General features: G+C 40.4%; 6 non-coding genes across 6 annotated transcripts; all 6 read left to right on the top strand.

The window, feature by feature from the left end:
• The first annotated feature begins 636 nt into the window (after positions 1 to 636).
• On the top strand, positions 637 to 718 carry TRNAS-AGA (transfer RNA serine (anticodon AGA)). The gene has a single exon. It is a non-coding gene; the product is annotated as a tRNA-Ser (tRNA).
• Positions 719 to 4,657: 3,939 nt separating this feature from the next.
• TRNAS-AGA (transfer RNA serine (anticodon AGA)) lies at positions 4,658 to 4,739 on the top strand. Its single transcript has one exon. It is a non-coding gene; the product is annotated as a tRNA-Ser (tRNA).
• A 3,939-nt stretch (positions 4,740 to 8,678) lies between these two features.
• Positions 8,679 to 8,760, top strand: TRNAS-AGA (transfer RNA serine (anticodon AGA)). Its single transcript has one exon. It is a non-coding gene; the product is annotated as a tRNA-Ser (tRNA).
• A 3,939-nt stretch (positions 8,761 to 12,699) lies between these two features.
• TRNAS-AGA (transfer RNA serine (anticodon AGA)) lies at positions 12,700 to 12,781 on the top strand. Its single transcript has one exon. It is a non-coding gene; the product is annotated as a tRNA-Ser (tRNA).
• A 1,279-nt stretch (positions 12,782 to 14,060) lies between these two features.
• On the top strand, positions 14,061 to 14,132 carry TRNAH-GUG (transfer RNA histidin (anticodon GUG)). The gene has a single exon. It is a non-coding gene; the product is annotated as a tRNA-His (tRNA).
• Positions 14,133 to 16,720: 2,588 nt separating this feature from the next.
• On the top strand, positions 16,721 to 16,802 carry TRNAS-AGA (transfer RNA serine (anticodon AGA)). Its single transcript has one exon. It is a non-coding gene; the product is annotated as a tRNA-Ser (tRNA).
• The last annotated feature ends 3,368 nt before the right edge of the window (positions 16,803 to 20,170 follow it).

Genomic DNA, 20,170 nt, shown 5'->3' on the forward strand with positions numbered 1-20,170 from the left:
GCCAAACCTCTGGGGACTGGGGACTCTGTGCACACTGTACCTATTTGGGAACAGTATATACAGAGCCACTTTCTCACAGTAGTGATAAAGTGATTAGAGTCCTACGGCCAACATAAAGATACAGCAAAACGTGAGGTGAAAAGCAAAAAGGTTGCTGGTAGGCCACCTTAAGGATGCCAGGTCTAACAAAAACTGAACTAAGGATAACATGAGTAAAACATCAGGTTTCTCTACTGCATTTGGTGAGACAAGTGGGCCTTCTTTTATCTTCCATTCAAGCAATCTTTGACAGACCCCTTTATTATAGAGCTTTTCAAGGATTAAAGATAAGGCACTTACAAAGGAGTCCCAAATACTCAGAGATGGTTGACTTCTGTAATATGGGTCGTAGACTAAAAGCAGCGCAAAAACAGAGTGCAACAGGGTCCAAAAAACTTGAGTGCCACAAGAGAGTTTGAATGCAAGCGTATCCTTTTACAGATCCAGAGATATACTCATGCAATTTTTATTTTTAGGACAGAACGTGCATGATGAAAAAAACATTGTTTTTAAAAAGCGCATTGCAGAATATTAGTACTTTGATGTGGGAAAACTTCAAAACTTTCAAACAAAATATTTGTAGGCAGCTTACAGCAAGTTGTTGTGGCAGAGTGGTTAAGGCGATGGACTAGAAATCCATTGGGGTATCCCCGCGCAGGTTCGAATCCTGCCAACAACGAGAATCTTTTTATTATCGGCTACAATTTCAGAAGTTAACCTTTAGTATTTCTTCCATTTCAGTTTTATAAATAGGTGGCTTATTTTTGTGTCACTATTGCCTCTCCACATATTTGTTATCGCTACCTCTTTCATGTCTTTGCTACACCTCATTCCTACTTTAGCACTGGTGTAAACGCTTCAAATTATTATACCGTTGCTCTCTCATTCATACCTGCGCATGCACTTGAAAGTTACTTTACCAATAAAAGACGCAAAGAGAGAAATAGAACAAAAGTGCTGGCTGGATTGGCAAACACACTTCATAAAACTGCATTTTCTTTTTTATTCTCCCCCGTGTTACATGCTTAACCTCCCCATGTGTAATTTCTCTTAACCTGCTGTCCCAGGAAGAGAATTCATCTACAGGCTCTTTCTGTGTTTTTTTCCCTAGTCTGTCTTTCCCATTTCTTAGCTGTGTAACTGTTCCTTTACGCGCTCTATTTAAACGCCATCAATCTCATTTGAGCTCCTTGCTCCCGCTTCTGTTTTCTCCACCTCTCATACTGCCAGTTCTCTCTTTCTCTGTGATTGGTGGCTACTTTCCTGAGCTTCCGAAGCCACGTGGTTCCTGCCTCTTGTTGTCAGACTTGAATTGGAAAAGGAACCATATTAACAAGCCTTTACCACTCACACACGGCGGAAGTTTATACTTTAATTCAGTGAGCTAAGAAAAGCGTGTTGTGGGTCCCCTACGAGCCATGGTGCTTGCTTCATCATGATTTGGCACCAGTCATTAGCCGCAGCTCTGCTAATGAGCCACTGAGGTCAGTTTCAATATTTACTCAAAAACATAACCATGCAGCCCTCCCCTCAACTGTGTATTATCTTGCTTTTCTGCTGTTCGTGTGATTAGCTGGGAGGAGCTCACGGCGACATCCTCCCTATAAAAGTGTAGATGGATCACTCTCTAACTCTTTCTTGCTTCACATACAAATGGCTTGAAAGGTGCAGGGAAGATGCAGGTCTAATAGACAGAATAGAAGGTCTGTGCCAGGTGGGTTTCTCTGCATTGGTGTCCCATCACAGGTCCGCAAGTGTATTGTGTGATCTTTGACTCCTGGCATTTCACAAGCAGGCGGCCAGGAAACGGTTTCAGCCTATCAACCACTGAGGAGACGCAGCCTCTGAATGAGGAATGAGGAAGCAATGAATACATCCAGCCTATCACAGGAACAGCCCTGAGTGTTCCGAATTATAAATTCTCCATGTCACTGTATGTCGTTGAGCCCAAGTAGCTCGCTGTGATCGTATAGTGGTTAGTACTCTGCGTTGTGGCCGCAGCAACCTCAGTTCGAATCCGAGTCACGGCATTGTGGTTGGCAATGTCACGGCAGTTGGGTGTTAATTTTACAGAATTAGCAAATGTACCAGTGGTTTTTGTAAAATGTCTATTAAAAACAGATCCTTTCAAATATTTAAACCATCTAACAACAAATGATTTAAACTCGCATGATTATAAGCTGTAGCTATAATGTATTTACTTACATAAATTATCGTTCTTGAACCTATTGCGGGTGAAGGGAGAGCGGAGCTCACCCCCCAGGTGCAGTTGAGTGACCTGTGTTGTGGCTCTCTAGAGGGAAGGCACAAATTTTGCTGTCACCCAGCCCAATCCAGACGTGTATTGGGGCCAGGTTTCAGGCAAATAGAGCAGTAAGTGCAGAGAAATGTTCACTCTCTAAAAGTGGCATTTCTAAAATAGTAAAGTTAAATCCAACCTCACCAGTAAGTAGGATTTTCAATAAATAAATAAAGCTACTCCTCTCCGATATGGAATTACCAAATAAAAAGTATAGGGGAATACACAGAGCAAACCTATGAGAGGGGTAGACCTCACAGTAGTGAAAAATGAAATAGACTGTTTGGTACTTACAGGACACGCGAACCACCAAAGTACATATCTTATTTTTTACTTACATAGCATCATGCACCTAGGACTACCTAGGGCCTACCTTAGGTGTAAATTATATGTAATAAAAGGGGAGTTTAAGGCTTGGCAAGTAGGCTGGGACTCCCCTGGGAGACCCCTGAGTCTATGCCCAGAACCATAACTCTGCCAGTCGAGTACTTACCTAAAAGCCGATAACTCACTTTTCTTCCATAGGCTAACATTGAGTGGTTTCACTTGGAAATTCTTCTAAGTGGTGTGGAGTTTTGGAACTTTAAAATATTCATCTAAAATCAGCCGAACAACGAATTCTGATTTACTCACCTGTTATCAGGAGAGACCTCAGTGCTGCATCTTGGAGCTCAGTACTGACCCTGAAAAGTAATTTTAACCGTACTTACCAGTAACTCGAATTTCCTTCCATGGGATATCATTGCCTGCTTTTTGCTGAAAATTTTCTAAGTGTCGATTTTTGAAACTTACAAATATTCTTTAAAAATCGTACCAACTGTGAAAACGTAATTGTTTACCTGTTTTAGATAGATGTCCCAGTACTGAGCCAAGGAGCCCAGCACTGGATTACAAAAGTAACGAGAACGTACTTTACCCGTAACTTGAATTTTCTTCCATAGGAAACCATTGACTGTTTTTCTGTGAAATTTCTTCTAAGTGTCGATTTTGCAAACATGTAAATATTCCTTAAAAATCGCCTGTATAACTTAAACGTAGTTTCTCAACTGCTTACAGGTGGTACAGTAGTGCTGGATCTAGGATCCAACACTGACCTAGAAAAAGTAACCATAACCCCACTTACCTGCTAAGTGAATTTCCTTCCATAGGATAACATTGGTAATTTGATCAGCAAAAGTTTCTAAGTGTCAACTTTTAAAATAGCAAAATATTGCTTAAAAATCACAACAGTAACTAAAACGAATTTACTCACTTGTTTCCAAGAACTGTCCCAGGACTGAATCTAGGATCCAGTCCTGGATTTAGAAAAGTATTCCTGAAAGTAATTAATTGCATATAACTTAAAATTCCCATTGAGCTCAATGTATTATTGTGATTCAAATTGTGTTGCCTATTGTAATAAACTGTAACTATGACCTGCAAAAGTCAATTGCCTATTGCAAAGTATTTATCTAAAGCACCTCACTCTGAGAAAGTATATTTTGATACCTATTGTTGGTTCTCAAATAAAACAACAATATCTTTTTTATGCAAACCAATGGCCTAGTGTTCAGTTCTTGAGTGTGTGAGACCATTTGCTGACTGAGTGTGTACAACAAATGTTTTACACTGTACTCTGATACTGCCTTACTGCTCGGCAAGCTACCACTTTAGAGAGTAAGGTTATATCTAACTTTAGCCTCTGCCAAACCTCTGGGGACTGGGGACTCTGTGCACACTGTACCTATTTGGGAACAGTATATACAGAGCCACTTTCTCACAGTAGTGATAAAGTGATTAGAGTCCTACGGCCAACATAAAGATACAGCAAAACGTGAGGTGAAAAGCAAAAAGGTTGCTGGTAGGCCACCTTAAGGATGCCAGGTCTAACAAAAACTGAACTAAGGATAACATGAGTAAAACATCAGGTTTCTCTACTGCATTTGGTGAGACAAGTGGGCCTTCTTTTATCTTCCATTCAAGCAATCTTTGACAGACCCCTTTATTATAGAGCTTTTCAAGGATTAAAGATAAGGCACTTACAAAGGAGTCCCAAATACTCAGAGATGGTTGACTTCTGTAATATGGGTCGTCGACTAAAAGCAGCGCAAAAACAGAGTGCAACGGGGTCCAAAAAACTTGAGTGCCACAAGAGAGTTTGAATGCAAGCGTATCCTTTTACAGATCCAGAGATATACTCATGCAATTTTTATTTTTAGGACAGAACGTGCATGATGAAAAAAACATTGTTTTTAAAAAGCGCATTGCAGAATATTAGTACTTTGATGTGGGAAAACTTCAAAACTTTCAAACAAAATATTTGTATGCAGCTTACAGCAAGTTGTTGTGGCCGAGTGGGTAAGGCGATGGACTAGAAATCCATTGGGGTATCCCCGCGCAGGTTCGAATCCTGCCAACAACGAGAATCTTTTTATTATCGGCTACAATTTCAGAAGTTAACCTTTAGTATTTCTTCCATTTCAGTTTTATAAATAGGTGGCTTATTTTTGTGTCACTATTGCCTCTCCACATATTTGTTATCGCTACCTCTTTCATGTCTTTGCTACACCTCATTCCTACTTTAGCACTGGTGTAAACGCTTCAAATTATTATACCGTTGCTCTCTCATTCATACCTGCGCATGCACTTGAAAGTTACTTTACCAATAAAAGACGCAAAGAGAGAAATAGAACAAAAGTGCTGGCTGGATTGGCAAACACACTTCATAAAACTGCATTTTCTTTTTTATTCTCCCTCGTGTTACATGCTTAACCTCCCCATGTGTAATTTCTCTTAACCTGCTGTCCCAGGAAGAGAATTCATCTACAGGCTCTTTCTGTGTTTTTTTCCCTAGTCTGTCTTTCCCATTTCTTAGCTGTGTAACTGTTCCTTTATGCGCTCTATTTAAACGCCATCAATCTCATTTGAGCTCCTTGCTCCCGCTTCTGTTTTCTCCACCTCTCATACTGCCAGTTCTCTCTTTCTCTGTGATTGGTGGCTACTTTCCTGAGCTTCCGAAGCCACGTGGTTCCTGCCCCTTGTTGTCAGACTTGAATTGGAAAAGGAACCATATTAACAAGCCTTTACCACTCACACACGGTGGAAGTTTATACTTTAATTCAGTGAGCTAAGAAAAGCGTGTTGTGGGTCCCCTACGAGCCATGGTGCTTGCTCCATCATGATTTGGCACCAGTCATTAGCCGCAGCTCTGCTAATGAGCCACTGAGGTCAGTTTCAATATTTACTCAAAAACATAACCATGCAGCCCTCCCCTCAACTGTGTATTATCTTGGTTTTCTGCTGTTCGTGTGATTAGCTGGGAGGAGCTCACGGCGACATCCTCCCTATAAAAGTGTAGATGGATCACTCTCTAACTCTTTCTTGCTTCACATACAAATGGCTTGAAAGGTGCAGGGAAGATGCAGGTCTAATAGACAGAATAGAAGGTCTGTGCCAGGTGGGTTTCTCTGCATTGGTGTCCCATCACAGGTCCGCAAGTGTATTGTGTGATCTTTGACTCCTGGCATTTCACAAGCAGGCGGCCAGAAAACGGTTTCAGCCTATCAACCACTGAGGAGACGCAGCCTCTGAATGAGGAATGAGGAAGCAATGAATACATCCAGCCTATCACAGGAACAGCCCTGAGTGTTCCGAATTATAAATTCTCCATGTCACTGTATGTCGTTGAGCCCAAGTAGCTCGCCGTGATCGTATAGTGGTTAGTACTCTACGTTGTGGCCGCAGCAACCTCGGTTCGAATCCGAGTCAAGGCATTGTGGTTGGCAATGTCACGGCAGTTGGGTGTTAATTTTACAGAATTAGCAAATGTACCAGTGGTTTTTGTAAAATGTCTATTAAAAACAGATCCTTTCAAATATTTAAACCATCTAACAACAAATGATTTAAACTCGCATGATTATAAGCTGTAGCTATAATGTATTTACTTACATAAATTATCGTTCTTGAACCTATTGGGGGTGAAGGGAGAGCGGAGCTCACCCCCCAGGTGCAGTTGAGTGACCTGTGTTGTGGCTCTCTAGAGGGAAGGCACAAATTTTGCTGTCACCCAGCCCAATCCAGACGTGTATTGGGGCCAGGTTTCAGGCAAATAGAGCAGTAAGTGCAGAGAAATGTTCACTCTCTAAAAGTGGCATTTCTAAAATAGTAAAGTTAAATCCAACCTCACCAGTAAGTAGGATTTTCAATAAATAAATAAAGCTACTCCTCTCCGATATGGAATTACCAAATAAAAAGTATAGGGGAATACACAGAGCTAACCTATGAGAGGGGTAGACCTCACAGTAGTGAAAAATGAAATAGACTGTTTGCTACTTACAGGACACGCGAACCACCAAAGTACATATCTTATTTTTTACTTACATAGCATCATGCACCTAGGACTACCTAGGGCCTACCTTAGGTGTAAATTATATGTAATAAAAGGGGAGTTTAAGGCTTGGCAAGTAGGCTGGGACTCCCCTGGGAGACCCCTGAGTCTATGCCCAGAACCATAACTCTGCCAGTCGAGTACTTACCTAAAAGCCGATAACTCACTTTTCTTCCATAGGCTAACATTGAGTGGTTTCACTTGGAAATTCTTCTAAGTGGTGTGGAGTTTTGGAACTTTAAAATATTCATCTAAAATCAGCCGAACAACGAATTCTGATTTACTCACCTGTTATCAGGAGAGACCTCAGTGCTGCATCTTGGAGCTCAGTACTGACCCTGAAAAGTAATTTTAACCGTACTTACCAGTAACTCGAATTTCCTTCCATGGGATATCATTGCCTGCTTTTCGCTGAAAATTTTCTAAGTGTCGATTTTTGAAACTTACAAATATTCTTTAAAAATCGTACCAACTGTGAAAACGTAATTGTTTACCTGTTTTAGATAGATGTCCCAGTACTGAGCCTAGGAGCCCAGCACTGGATTACAAAAGTAACGAGAACGTACTTTACCCGTAACTTGAATTTTCTTCCATAGGAAACCATTGACTGTTTTTCTGTGAAATTTCTTCTAAGTGTCGATTTTGCAAACATGTAAATATTCCTTAAAAATCGCCTGTATAACTTAAACGTAGTTTCTCAACTGCTTACAGGTGGTACAGTAGTGCTGGATCTAGGATCCAACACTGACCTAGAAAAAGTAACCATAACCCCACTTACCTGCTAAGTGAATTTCCTTCCATAGGATAACATTGGTAATTTGATCAGCAAAAGTTTCTAAGTGTCAACTTTTAAAATAGCAAAATATTGCTTAAAAATCACAACAGTAACTAAAACAAATTTACTCACTTGTTTCCAAGAACTGTCCCAGGACTGAATCTAGGATCCAGTCCTGGATTTAGAAAAGTATTCCTGAAAGTAATTAATTGCATATAACTTAAAATTCCCATTGAGCTCAATGTATTATTGTGATTCAAATTGTGTTGCCTATTGTAATAAACTGTAACTATGACCTGCAAAAGTCAATTGCCTATTGCAAAGTATTTAACTAAAGCATCTCACTCTGAGAAAGTATATTTTGATACCTATTGTTGGTTCTCAAGTAAAACAACAATATCTTTTTTATGCAAACCAATGGCCTAGTGTTCAGTTCTTGAGTGTGTGAGACCATTTGCTGACTGAGTGTGTACAACAAATGTTTTACACTGTACTCTGATACTGCCTTACTGCTCGGCAAGCTACCACTTTAGAGAGTAAGGTTATATCTAACTTTAGCCTCTGCCAAACCTCTGGGGACTGGGGACTCTGTGCACACTGTACCTATTTGGGAACAGTATATACAGAGCCACTTTCTCACAGTAGTGATAAAGTGATTAGAGTCCTACGGCCAACATAAAGATACAGCAAAACGTGAGGTGAAAAGCAAAAAGGTTGCTGGTAGGCCACCTTAAGGATGCCAGGTCTAACAAAAACTGAACTAAGGATAACATGAGTAAAACATCAGGTTTCTCTACTGCATTTGGTGAGACAAGTGGGCCTTCTTTTATCTTCCATTCAAGCAATCTTTGACAGACCCCTTTATTATAGAGCTTTTCAAGGATTAAAGATAAGGCACTTACAAAGGAGTCCCAAATACTCAGAGATGGTTGACTTCTGTAATATGGGTCGTAGACTAAAAGCAGCGCAAAAACAGAGTGCAACAGGGTCCAAAAAACTTGAGTGCCACAAGAGAGTTTGAATGCAAGCGTATCCTTTTACAGATCCAGAGATATACTCATGCAATTTTTATTTTTAGGACAGAACGTGCATGATGAAAAAAACATTGTTTTTAAAAAGCGCATTGCAGAATATTAGTACTTTGGTGTGGGAAAACTTCAAAACTTTCAAACAAAATATTTGTAGGCAGCTTACAGCAAGTTGTTGTGGCCGAGTGGTTAAGGCGATGGACTAGAAATCAATTGGGGTATCCCCGCGCAGGTTCGAATCCTGCCAACAACGAGAATCTTTTTATTATCGGCTACAATTTCAGAAGTTAACCTTTAGTATTTCTTCCATTTCAGTTTTATAAATAGGTGGCTTATTTTTGTGTCACTATTGCCTCTCCACATATTTGTTATCGCTACCTCTTTCATGTCTTTGCTACACCTCATTCCTACTTTAGCACTGGTGTAAACGCTTCAAATTATTATACCGTTGCTCTCTCATTCATACCTACGCATGAACTTGAAAGTTACTTTACCAATAAAAGACGCAAAGAGAGAAATAGAACAAAAGTGCTGGCTGGATTGGCAAACACACTTCATAAAACTGCATTTTCTTTTTTATTCTCCCCCGTGTTACATGCTTAACCTCCCCATGTGTAATTTCTCTTAACCTGCTGTCCCAGGAAGAGAATTCATCTACAGGCTCTTTCTGTGTTTTTTTCCCTAGTCTGTCTTTCCCATTTCTTAGCTGTGTAACTGTTCCTTTACGCGCTCTATTTAAACGCCATCAATCTCATTTGAGCTCCTTGCTCCCGCTTCTGTTTTCTCCACCTCTCATACTGCCAGTTCTCTCTTTCTCTGTGATTGGTGGCTACTTTCCTGAGCTTCCGAAGCCAAGTGGTTCCTGCCTCTTGTTGTCAGACTTGAATTGGAAAAGGAACCATATTAACAAGCCTTTACCACTCACACACGGCGGAAGTTTATACTTTAATTCAGTGAGCTAAGAAAAGTGTGTTGTGGGTCCCCTACGAGCCATGGTGCTTGCTTCATCATGATTTGGCACCAGTCATTAGCCGCAGCTCTGCTAATGAGCCACTGAGGTCAGTTTCAATATTTACTCAAAAACATAACCATGCAGCCCTCCCCTCAACTGTGTATTATCTTGCTTTTCTGCTGTTCGTGTGATTAGCTGGGAGGAGCTCACGGCGACATCCTCCCTATAAAAGTGTAGATGGATCACTCTCTAACTCTTTCTTGCTTCACATACAAATGGCTTGAAAGGTGCAGGGAAGATGCAGGTCTAATAGACAGAATAGAAGGTCTGTGCCAGGTGGGTTTCTCTGCATTGGTGTCCCATCACAGGTCCGCAAGTGTATTGTGTGATCTTTGACTCCTGGCATTTCACAAGCAGGCGGCCAGGAAACGGTTTCAGCCTATCAACCACTGAGGAGACGCAGCCTCTGAATGAGGAATGAGGAAGCAATGAATACATCCAGCCTATCACAGGAACAGCCCTGAGTGTTCCGAATTATAAATTCTCCATGTCACTGTATGTCGTTGAGCCCAAGTAGCTCGCCGTGATCGTATAGTGGTTAGTACTCTGCGTTGTGGCCGCAGCAACCTCAGTTCGAATCCGAGTCACGGCATTGTGGTTGGCAATGTCACGGCAGTTGGGTGTTAATTTTACAGAATTAGCAAATGTACCAGTGGTTTTTGTAAAATGTCTATTAAAAACAGATCCTTTCAAATATTTAAACCATCTAACAACAAATGATTTAAACTCGCATGATTATAAGCTGTAGCTATAATGTATTTACTTACATAAATTATCGTTCTTGAACCTATTGGGGGTGAAGGGAGAGCGGAGCTCACCCCCCAGGTGCAGTTGAGTGACCTGTGTTGTGGCTCTCTAGAGGGAAGGCACAAATTTTGCTGTAACCCAGCCCAATCCAGACGTGTATTGGGGCCAGGTTTCAGGCAAATAGAGCAGTAAGTGCAGAGAAATGTTCACTCTCTAAAAGTGGCATTTCTAAAATAGTAAAGTTAAATCCAACCTCACCAGTAAGTAGGATTTTCAATAAATAAATAAAGCTACTCCTCTCCGATATGGAATTACCAAATAAAAAGTATAGGGGAATACACAGAGCTAACCTATGAGAGGGGTAGACCTCACAGTAGTGAAAAATGAAATAGACTGTTTGGTACTTACAGGACACGCGAACCACCAAAGTACATATCTTATTTTTTACTTACATAGCATCATGCACCTAGGACTACCTAGGGCCTACCTTAGGTGTAAATTATATGTAATAAAAGGGGAGTTTAAGGCTTGGCAAGTAGGCTGGGACTCCCCTGGGAGACCCCTGAGTCTATGCCCAGAACCATAACTCTGCCAGTCGAGTACTTACCTAAAAGCCGATAACTCACTTTTCTTCCATAGGCTAACATTGAGTGGTTTCACTTGGAAATTCTTCTAAGTGGTGTGGAGTTTTGGAACTTTAAAATATTCATCTAAAATCAGCCGAACAACGAATTCTGATTTACTCACCTGTTATCAGGAGAGACCTCAGTGCTGCATCTTGGAGCTCAGTACTGACCCTGAAAAGTAATTTTAACCGTACTTACCAGTAACTCGAATTTCCTTCCATGGGATATCATTGCCTGCTTTTTGCTGAAAATTTTCTAAGTGTCGATTTTTGAAACTTACAAATATTCTTTAAAAATCGTACCAACTGTGAAAACGTAATTGTTTACCTGTTTTAGATAGATGTCCCAGTACTGAGCCTAGGAGCCCAGCACTGGATTACAAAAGTAACGAGAACGTACTTTACCCGTAACTTGAATTTTCTTCCATAGGAAACCATTGACTGTTTTTCTGTGAAATTTCTTCTAAGTGTCGATTTTGCAAACATGTAAATATTCCTTAAAAATCGCCTGTATAACTTAAACGTAGTTTCTCAACTGCTTACAGGTGGTACAGTAGTGCTGGATCTAGGATCCAACACTGACCTAGAAAAAGTAACCATAACCCCACTTACCTGCTAAGTGAATTTCCTTCCATAGGATAACATTGGTAATTTGATCAGCAAAAGTTTCTAAGTGTCAACTTTTAAAATAGCAAAATATTGCTTAAAAATCACAACAGTAACTAAAACGAATTTACTCACTTGTTTCCAAGAACTGTCCCAGGACTGAATCTAGGATCCAGTCCTGGATTTAGAAAAGTATTCCTGAAAGTAATTAATTGCATATAACTTAAAATTCCCATTGAGCTCAATGTATTATTGTGATTCAAATTGTGTTGCCTATTGTAATAAACTGTAACTATGACCTGCAAAAGTCAATTGCCTATTGCAAAGTATTTAACTAAAGCACCTCACTCTGAGAAAGTATATTTTGATACCTATTGTTGGTTCTCAAATAAAACAACAATATCTTTTTAATGCAAACCAATGGCCTAGTGTTCAGTTCTTGAGTGTGTGAGACCATTTGCTGACTGAGTGTGTACAACAAATGTTTTACACTGTACTCTGATACTGCCTTACTGCTCGGCAAGCTACTACTTTAGAGAGTAAGGTTATATCTAACTTTAGCCTCTGCCAAACCTCTGGGGACTGGGGACTCTGTGCACACTGTACCTATTTGGGAACAGTATATACAGAGCCACTTTCTCACAGTAGTGATAAAGTGATTAGAGTCCTACGGCCAACATAAAGATACAGCAAAACGTGAGGTGAAAAGCAAAAAGGTTGCTGGTAGGCCACCTTAAGGATGCCAGGTCTAACAAAAACTGAACTAAGGATAACATGAGTAAAACATCAGGTTTCTCTACTGCATTTGGTGAGACAAGTGGGCCTTCTTTTATCTTCCATTCAAGCAATCTTTGACAGACCCCTTTATTATAGAGCTTTTCAAGGATTAAAGATAAGGCACTTACAAAGGAGTCCCAAATACTCAGAGATGGTTGACTTCTGTAATATGGGTCGTCGACTAAAAGCAGCGCAAAAACAGAGTGCAACGGGGTCCAAAAAACTTGAGTGCCACAAGAGAGTTTGAATGCAAGCGTATCCTTTTACAGATCCAGAGATATACTCATGCAATTTTTATTTTTAGGACAGAACGTGCATGATGAAAAAAACATTGTTTTTAAAAAGCGCATTGCAGAATATTAGTACTTTGATGTGGGAAAACTTCAAAACTTTCAAACAAAATATTTGTATGCAGCTTACAGCAAGTTGTTGTGGCCGAGTGGGTAAGGCGATGGACTAGAAATCCATTGGGGTATCCCCGCGCAGGTTCGAATCCTGCCAACAACGAGAATCTTTTTATTATCGGCTACAATTTCAGAAGTTAACCTTTAGTATTTCTTCCATTTCAGTTTTATAAATAGGTGGCTTATTTTTGTGTCACTATTGCCTCTCCACATATTTGTTATCGCTACCTCTTTCATGTCTTTGCTACACCTCATTCCTACTTTAGCACTGGTGTAAACGCTTCAAATTATTATACCGTTGCTCTCTCATTCATACCTGCGCATGCACTTGAAAGTTACTTTACCAATAAAAGACGCAAAGAGAGAAATAGAACAAAAGTGCTGGCTGGATTGGCAAACACACTTCATAAAACTGCATTTTCTTTTTTATTCTCCCTCGTGTTACATGCTTAACCTCCCCATGTGTAATTTCTCTTAACCTGCTGTCCCAGGAAGAGAATTCATCTACAGGCTCTTTCTGTGTTTTTTTCCCTAGTCTGTCTTTCCCATTTCTTAGCTGTGTAACTGTTCCTTTATGCGCTCTATTTAAACGCCATCAATCTCATTTGAGCTCCTTGCTCCCGCTTCTGTTTTCTCCACCTCTCATACTGCCAGTTCTCTCTTTCTCTGTGATTGGTGGCTACTTTCCTGAGCTTCCGAAGCCACGTGGTTCCTGCCTCTTGTTGTCAGACTTGAATTGGAAAAGGAACCATATTAACAAGCCTTTACCACTCACACACGGCGGAAGTTTATACTTTAATTCAGTGAGCTAAGAAAAGCGTGTTGTGGGTCCCCTACGAGCCATGGTGCTTGCTTCATCATGATTTGGCACCAGTCATTAGCCGCAGCTCTGCTAATGAGCCACTGAGGTCAGTTTCAATATTTACTCAAAAACATAACCATGCAGCCCTCCCCTCAACTGTGTATTATCTTGCTTTTCTGATGTTCGTGTGATTAGCTGGGAGGAGCTCACGGCGACATCCTCCCTATAAAAGTGTAGATGGATCACTCTCTAATTCTTTCTTGCTTCACATACAAATGGCTTGAAAGGTGCAGGGAAGATGCAGGTCTAATAGACAGAATAGAAGGTCTGTGCCAGGTGGGTTTCTCTGCATTGGTGTCCCATCACAGGTCCGCAAGTGTATTGTGTGATCTTTGACTCCTGGCATTTCACAAGCAGGCGGGCAGGAAATGGTTTCAGCCTATCAACCACTGAGGAGACGCAGCCTCTGAATGAGGAATGAGGAAGCAATGAATACATCCAGCCTATCACAGGAACAGCCCTGAGTGTTCCGAATTATAAATTCTCCATGTCACTGTATGTCGTTGAGCCCAAGTAGCTCGCCGTGATCGTATAGTGGTTAGTACTCTGCGTTGTGGCCGCAGCAACCTCGGTTCGAATCCGAGTCACGGCATTGTGGTTGGCAATGTCACGGCAGTTGGGTGTTAATTTTACAGAATTAGCAAATGTACCAGTGGTTTTTGTAAAATGTCTATTAAAAACAGATCCTTTCAAATATTTAAACCATCTAACAACAAATGATTTAAACTCGCATGATTATAAGCTGTAGCTATAATGTATTTACTTACATAAATTATCGTTCTTGAACCTATTGGGGGTGAAGGGAGAGCGGAGCTCACCCCCCAGGTGCAGTTGAGTGACCTGTGTTGTGGCTCTCTAGAGGGAAGGCACAAATTTTGATGTCACCCAGCCCAATCCAGACGTGTATTGGGGCCAGGTTTCAGGCAAATAGAGCAGTAAGTGCAGAGAAATGTTCACTCTCTAAAAGTGGCATTTCTAAAATAGTAAAGTTAAATCCAACCTCACCAGTAAGTAGGATTTTCAATAAATAAATAAAGCTACTCCTCTCCGATATGGAATTACCAAATAAAAAGTATAGGGGAATACACAGAGCTAACCTATGAGAGGGGTAGACCTCACAGTAGTGAAAAATGAAATAGACTGTTTGCTACTTACAGGACACGCGAACCACCAAAGTACATATCTAATTTTTTACTTACATAGCATCATGCACCTAGGACTACCTAGGGCCTACCTTAGGTGTAAATTATATGTAATAAAAGGGGAGTTTAAGGCTTGGCAAGTAGGCTGGGACTCCCCTGGGAGACCCCTGAGTCTGTGCCCAGAACCATAACTCTGCCAGTCGAGTACTTACCTAAAAGCCGATAACTCACTTTTCTTCCATAGGCTAACATTGAGTGGTTTCACTTGGAAATTCTTCTAAGTGGTGTGGAGTTTTGGAACTTTAAAATATTCATCTAAAATCAGCCGAACAACGAATTCTGATTTACTCACCTGTTATCAGGAGAGACCTCAGTGCTGCATCTTGGAGCTCAGTACTGACCCTGAAAAGTAATTTTAACCGTACTTACCAGTAACTCGAATTTCCTTCCATGGGATATCATTGCCTGCTTTTCGCTGAAAATGTTCTAAGTGTCGATTTTTGAAACTTACAAATATTCTTTAAAAATCGTACCAACTGTGAAAACGTAATTGTTTACCTGTTTTAGATAGATGTCCCAGTACTGAGCCTAGGAGCCCAGCACTGGATTACAAAAGTAACGAGAACGTACTTTACCCGTAACTTGAATTTTCTTCCATAGGAAACCATTGACTGTTTTTCTGTGAAATTTCTTCTAAGTGTCGATTTTGCAAACATGTAAATATTCCTTAAAAATCGCCTGTATAACTTAAACGTAGTTTCTCAACTGCTTACAGGTGGTACAGTAGTGCTGGATCTAGGATCCAACACTGACCTAGAAAAAGTAACCATAACCCCACTTACCTGCTAAGTGAATTTCCTTCCATAGGATAACATTGGTAATTTGATCAGAAAAAGTTTCTAAGTGTCAACTTTTAAAATAGCAAAATATTGCTTAAAAATCACAACAGTAACTAAAACGAATTTACTCACTTGTTTCCAAGAACTGTCCCAGGACTGAATCTAGGATCCAGTCCTGGATTTAGAAAAGTATTCCTGAAAGTAATTAATTGCATATAACTTAAAATTCCCATTGAGCTCAATGTATTATTGTGATTCAAATTGTGTTGCCTATTGTAATAAACTGTAACTATGACCTGCAAAAGTCAATTGCCTATTGCAAAGTATTTCACTAAAGCATCTCACTCTGAGAAAGTATATTTTGATACCTATTGTTGGTTCTCAAGTAAAACAACAATATCTTTTTTATGCAAACCAATGGCCTAGTGTTCAGTTCTTGAGTGTGTGAGACCATTTGCTGACTGAGTGTGTACAACAAATGTTTTACACTGTACTCTGATACTGCCTTACTGCTCGGCAAGCTACCACTTTAGAGAGTAAGGTTATATCTAACTTTAGCCTCTGCCAAACCTCTGGGGACTGGGGACTCTGTGCACACTGTACCTATTTGGGAACAGTATATACAGAGCCACTTTCTCACAGTAGTGATAAAGTGATTAGAGTCCTACGGCCAACATAAAGATACAGCAAAACGTGAGGTGAAAAGCAAAAAGGTTGCTGGTAGGCCACCTTAAGGATGCCAGGTCTAACAAAAACTGAACTAAGGATAACATGAGTAAAACATCAGGTTTCTCTACTGCATTTGGTGAGACAAGTGGGCCTTCTTTTATCTTCCATTCAAGCAATCTTTGACAGACCCCTTTATTATAGAGCTTTTCAAGGATTAAAGATAAGGCACTTACAAAGGAGTCCCAAATACTCAGAGATGGTTGACTTCTGTAATATGGGTCGTAGACTAAAAGCAGCGCAAAAACAGAGTGCCACAGGGTCCAAAAAACTTGAGTGCCACAAGAGAGTTTGAATGCAAGCGTATCCTTTTACAGATCCAGAGATATACTCATGCAATTTTTATTTTTAGGACAGAACGTGCATGATGAAAAAAACATTGTTTTTAAAAAGCGCATTGCAGAATATTAGTACTTTGATGTGGGAAAACTTCAAAACTTTCAAACAAAATATTTGTAGGCAGCTTACAGCAAGTTGTTGTGGCCGAGTGGTTAAGGCGATGGACTAGAAATCCATTGGGGTATCCCCGCGCAGGTTCGAATCCTGCCAACAGCGAGAATCTTTTTATTATCGGCTACAATTTCAGAAGTTAACCTTTAGTATTTCTTTCATTTCAGTTTTATAAATAGGTGGCTTATTTTTGTGTCACTATTGCCTCTCCACATATTTGTTATCGCTACCTCTTTCATGTCTTTGCTACACCTCATTCCTACTTTAGCACTGGTGTAAACGCTTCAAATTATTATACCGTTGCTCTCTCATTCATACCTGCGCATGCACTTGAAAGTTACTTTACCAATAAAAGACGCAAAGAGAGAAATAGAACAAAAGTGCTGGCTGGATTGGCAAACACACTTCATAAAACTGCATTTTCTTTTTTATTCTCCCCCGTGTTACATGCTTAACCTCCCCATGTGTACTTTCTCTTAACCTGCTGTCCCAGGAAGAGAATTCATCTACAGGCTCTTTCTGTGTTTTTTTCCCTAGTCTGTCTTTCCCATTTCTTAGCTGTGTAACTGTTCCTTTACGCGCTCTATTTAAACGCCATCAATCTCATTTGAGCTCCTTGCTCCCGCTTCTGTTTTCTCCACCTCTCATACTGCCAGTTCTCTCTTTCTCTGTGATTGGTGGCTACTTTCCTGAGCTTCCGAAGCCACGTGGTTCCTGCCTCTTGTTGTCAGACTTGAATTGGAAAAGGAACCATATTAACAAGCCTTTACCACTCACACACGGCGGAAGTTTATACTTTAATTCAGTGAGCTAAGAAAAGCGTGTTGTGGGTCCCCTACGAGCCATGGTGCTTGCTTCATCATGATTTGGCACCAGTCATTAGCCGCAGCTCTGCTAATGAGCCACTGAGGTCAGTTTCAATATTTACTCAAAAACATAACCATGCAGCCCTCCCCTCAACTGTGTATTATCTTGCTTTTCTGCTGTTCGTGTGATTAGCTGGGAGGAGCTCACGGCGACATCCTCCCTATAAAAGTGTAGATGGATCACTCTCTAACTCTTTCTTGCTTCACATACAAATGGCTTGAAAGGTGCAGGGAAGATGCAGGTCTAATAGACAGAATAGAAGGTCTGTGCCAGGTGGGTTTCTCTGCATTGGTGTCCCATCACAGGTCCGCAAGTGTATTGTGTGATCTTTGACTCCTGGCATTTCACAAGCAGGCGGCCAGGAAACGGTTTCAGCCTATCAACCACTGAGGAGACGCAGCCTCTGAATGAGGAATGAGGAAGCAATGAATACATCCAGCCTATCACAGGAACAGCCCTGAGTGTTCCGAATTATAAATTCTCCATGTCACTGTATGTCGTTGAGCCCAAGTAGCTCGCCGTGATCGTATAGTGGTTAGTACTCTGCGTTGTGGCCGCAGCAACCTCAGTTCGAATCCGAGTCACGGCATTGTGGTTGGCAATGTCACGGCAGTTGGGTGTTAATTTTACAGAATTAGCAAATGTACCAGTGGTTTTTGTAAAATGTCTATTAAAAACAGATCCTTTCAAATATTTAAACCATCTAACAACAAATGATTTAAACTCGCATGATTATAAGCTGTAGCTATAATGTATTTACTTACATAAATTATCGTTCTTGAACCTATTGGGGGTGAAGGGAGAGCGGAGCTCACCCCCCAGGTGCAGTTGAGTGACCTGTGTTGTGGCTCTCTAGAGGGAAGGCACAAATTTTGCTGTAACCCAGCCCAATCCAGACGTGTATTGGGGCCAGGTTTCAGGCAAATAGAGCAGTAAGTGCAGAGAAATGTTCACTCTCTAAAAGTGGCATTTCTAAAATAGTAAAGTTAAATCCAACCTCACCAGTAAGTAGGATTTTCAATAAATAAATAAAGCTACTCCTCTCCGATATGGAATTACCAAATAAAAAGTATAGGGGAATACACAGAGCTAACCTATGAGAGGGGTAGACCTCACAGTAGTGAAAAATGAAATAGACTGTTTGGTACTTACAGGACACGCGAACCACCAAAGTACATATCTTATTTTTTACTTACATAGCATCATGCACCTAGGACTACCTAGGGCCTACCTTAGGTGTAAATTATATGTAATAAAAGGGGAGTTTAAGGCTTGGCAAGTAGGCTGGGACTCCCCTGGGAGACCCCTGAGTCTATGCCCAGAACCATAACTCTGCCAGTCGAGTACTTACCTAAAAGCCGATAACTCACTTTTCTTCCATAGGCTAACATTGAGTGGTTTCACTTGGAAATTCTTCTAAGTGGTGTGGAGTTTTGGAACTTTAAAATATTCATCTAAAATCAGCCGAACAACGAATTCTGATTTACTCACCTGTTATCAGGAGAGACCTCAGTGCTGCATCTTGGAGCTCAGTACTGACCCTGAAAAGTAATTTTAACCGTACTTACCAGTAACTCGAATTTCCTTCCATGGGATATCATTGCCTGCTTTTTGCTGAAAATTTTCTAAGTGTCGATTTTTGAAACTTACAAATATTCTTTAAAAATCGTACCAACTGTGAAAACGTAATTGTTTACCTGTTTTAGATAGATGTCCCAGTACTGAGCCTAGGAGCCCAGCACTGGATTACAAAAGTAACGAGAACGTACTTTACCCGTAACTTGAATTTTCTTCCATAGGAAACCATTGACTGTTTTTCTGTGAAATTTCTTCTAAGTGTCGATTTTGCAAACATGTAAATATTCCTTAAAAATCGCCTGTATAACTTAAACGTAGTTTCTCAACTGCTTACAGGTGATACAGTAGTGCTGGATCTAGGATCCAACACTGACCTAGAAAAAGTAACCATAACCCCACTTACCTGCTAAGTGAATTTCCTTCCATAGGATAACATTGGTAATTTGATCAGCAAAAGTTTCTAAGTGTCAACTTTTAAAATAGCAAAATATTGCTTAAAAATCACAACAGTAACTAAAACGAATTTACTCACTTGTTTCCAAGAACTGTCCCAGGACTGAATCTAGGATCCAGTCCTGGATTTAGAAAAGTATTCCTGAAAGTAATTAATTGCATATAACTTAAAATTCCCATTGAGCTCAATGTATTATTGTGATTCAAATTGTGTTGCCTATTGTAATAAACTGTAACTATGACCTGCAAAAGTCAATTGCCTATTGTAAAGTATTTAACTAAAGCACCTCACTCTGAGAAAGTATATTTTGATACCTATTGTTGGTTCTCAAATAAAACAACAATATCTTTTTAATGCAAACCAATGGCCTAGTGTTCAGTTCTTGAGTGTGTGAGACCATTTGCTGACTGAGTGTGTACAACAAATGTTTTACACTGTACTCTGATACTGCCTTACTGCTCGGCAAGCTACTACTTTAGAGAGTAAGGTTATATCTAACTTTAGCCTCTGCCAAACCTCTGGGGACTGGGGACTCTGTGCACACTGTACCTATTTGGGAACAGTATATACAGAG

The sequence above is a fragment of the Triturus cristatus genome, chromosome 12, assembly GCF_964204655.1.
Source record: "Triturus cristatus chromosome 12, aTriCri1.1, whole genome shotgun sequence".
NCBI lineage: Eukaryota > Metazoa > Chordata > Amphibia > Caudata > Salamandridae > Triturus > Triturus cristatus.